Source organism: Morone saxatilis, unplaced genomic scaffold (genome assembly GCF_004916995.1).
Source record: "Morone saxatilis isolate NCDOM2014 unplaced genomic scaffold, NCSU_SB_2.0 Contig17, whole genome shotgun sequence".
Taxonomy (NCBI): domain Eukaryota; kingdom Metazoa; phylum Chordata; class Actinopteri; family Moronidae; genus Morone; species Morone saxatilis.
Window position 1 is genome coordinate 10462068 of NW_023339729.1, and position 3100 is coordinate 10465167.

At 36.9% G+C, this 3100-nt stretch overlaps 1 protein-coding gene across 1 annotated transcript in view; it reads right to left on the reverse strand.

Annotated features, from left to right (window-relative positions):
* Positions 1 to 3100, reverse strand: part of LOC118327190 (zeta-sarcoglycan) — a 144551-nt gene that overhangs the window by 92028 nt on the left and 49423 nt on the right. The window lies entirely within an intron of this gene.

Below are 3100 nucleotides of genomic sequence, written 5' to 3' on the forward strand. Positions count from 1 at the left end.
CTCTACCGACTGAGCTAACCGGGCCCCAAATGCAATAATGTTGCGCTGTTAAACCTGTCTTTATTCCACCAGCTAGTTTATCTCTGTCTCTGTCTCTCATCCCTCTTCTTTGCCTTTGTTTTTCTTTTCTCTATCTTTGTCTTATATTCTCTCCCACATTTTTCTGGTCCCTTTGACATCCTTCTGACCTCCTTCCTTTCTTTTTTTTATTTCCATTCCCTTCTTCTCTCCTGCACCCTGTCTTTTTCTCTCCCTCCTAGCCAGCCAATCTAATTTCTCAATGTGTTGTTGTTGTTGTTGTTGTTAGTGTGTGGTTTATATGCAGTGTTCTGTATTTAGCTCTCTCTGGGAGTCACAATGTTCCATTTACCTTTCCCACAATGCCCTGCTGGGGAATGGCCCCGATTATGCAAAATGTGCATGTGTGTATGTGATGTTTTTGAATAAGGCATAATACAGCTGCGTGGGAGGGATGTCATCTTCATCTTCTCCTCCATTCCCCTCTTTATCTCTAAAATGTATTTTCTCAAGCTATGTATTTAAAAGAGCTTAAATCTCTTCTTCAAGTCTGACTTTTTTGATTCTTACAAGTGCAAAAAACAAAAATAAAATACGATGAAGCTCAATGCAGACTAATGTTTAAAACATGTTTTGAGCTGGTGATTATCAAACCTTCAGTTTAGTGTCTGACTTGTCAGCCAGTAGCAATATTCAATTTCAAAAAGGGGGGCAACAGAAAAACTTTAGGAGCCGCTGACAGCAGACTTTATATTGTAGTTTACATCACTTGTCTGAGCCTATTTATTGAAACATGTAGGTATACATTTCTGAAAAACAAAGCTCAGTCTCCTCTTTACTGCGCCAAGCATTAAAATCTGCCTTCTTCTCATCTTACTCCTTCTCCTCTTCCCCCTTCCTGTTTGGAGACACTTTGACTAATAAGTCAGGTGCAAAATGTTATGCATGTCTGTACTGATTCCTCTAATGTGCATCAACATAATGTCTACCTTTCCTCTTCCCTTCATTCAGTCAGTGTTGTTCTCTTTCTCATTTCTTCTTGCATTTGTAGGCTTCTTTTCCTCTTCCAATTCTCTGTCAACATCTCTATTTTCCACTTAACCATCACTCTCTGTGCTGAAGTAATCTCCTTCAGTTACCTAGACCCAAGGTATCCGCTTTAGTTTGTCTCTATTTTTTTGCATTGTGTTGGCTAATGATATGGTAGGTATCATTTTAATGGGTTCTTGGTGTGTGTGTCCATGCAACTAGCTAGCCTATATCCACCACAGGCCAGGACAGTTTGCCAAAAGCTCCTGGAGCCAACTCAGCAAGTTGTTTTTGTATACTTGTTTTAAATTTCTCCTGTGATATATTGTCTAAATGTTTGTACACTAGATATGTGTTGTTTGAGTAAGATTCTGGCATAATACCCCACATGATTTCAAATTAATGTTACACAAGTGAAATAAGTTATTTTTTATTTAAGTTAACGCTTTTTTTGTTATTCTCAATTCTTGTATTTGTCGCAGTGTTGAATGTGGTATATGTGTTCTGAGATGTCAAATACACAAACTAAAGCTGTGTAAAAACATGATTTACACCAATAAAATAAAAAATAGATAAATATTCTTATTTGAATGTAATTTTAATTGCTAGTCGGCTCCTCTGCAGCAAGGAACTTAGTCCTAAACTGTCACTGTCGCTCTATGGCTCTGTCTTTTGTATCCCCAGCTCTCCACAGTATGTCTCTTCACAAAGAAAGCAGGAGACCATTGTGTCCTCAGGGAGTTTAATGGATATTTCTGATTCAACATGCTCCCCCAATGCAACCACACTTCACAGTAAAAGTGCAGTGACTGTCAATATCAAAATAAGAGCATGCCTGCTGTTTAGAAAATGTGAGGGCGACTTGCTCTTTGCTTTCATGTAAGAATTTAAGCTATGCCTCATACACACAAATTTTCACACACACAAACGTACATTGGCTTCCTCACTGACACAAAACATCAATATCTGCTCAAAAGAAAGTAAAAAATAAAGCTTTGAAAACAAAAATATCAATAGATACTCACTGGCGCATGCAACCCTCACACACAGATTATCACACAGGCTTGTAAACACAATGGTTGATTATCACACAAATACACATACAGTATACAGAGACAGACACAGGCACACACAAACAAGCTTATATCATACAGTGTAACGGTTCAAAGAAAACAAAACTTCACTGTGTAAAAGAAACATATATTGTAGCTTTTTTGTATCACTCTCCCATTTCATTATTTTTCTTGTATTGGCTCTAATCTTTCACTTTTATTGGTGACAGAGTTACGCCCTAAACACATAGAAGTGAAGATCCTTTGTCCTTTGCCCCACATGTCAGTACAGTTACAGTATATATAAAGTAATTAAAACGGTTGTGTGGTCAAGTGATACTCCTATAGACCTATAGATGGGTTTCTATCCACAGATTTAAAAAGACAGCATGTTTTGATCTAACATTTATGCTCACTTCTGTCTTGCCATTAGTAGGCTTTATCAATTTTATTGACATTTACATCGTCTTAAAGTTGATTTAAGCATCGATTTGATTCTGTCCACTTTTCAGTTGAGCACAGCAGGGATGATTCACCTGAAGTAAAAGCAATAGTTTTGAAGACAGTCTGTGGCAATCAGACTTGGCACACAATCCTATGATCGGTGTCACATTCTCAGTTAAATAATTCCAAGATTCAAAGTCAGGCAGTGGCATTTTATTCACTGTCATCTTGGAAGCAATACACTGGGATGCAATTGACTCATGTTTAATCATGTTGATGTGAATGTGATTCTGCATTTATGTCCCATGGGAAATAACCTGCATAGTAAGTGGCGCTTTCTTCATGAGAATACCATTAATGTCAGCTTTCAGGTGATGGAAAGTAACATGGGAACAAGAAGATTGACTCCAATTTCTCTGACTTCATTGATATGACTCTTGTGTCAAGTTTAGAAAATGTTAAACTGATTAGAAAAAAAAAAAAGATTTATCAGTTTTCAATCACTGTAAGTAATTGTAAGTGCATTTAAATAAGTACTAAATAATAATAATAATAAT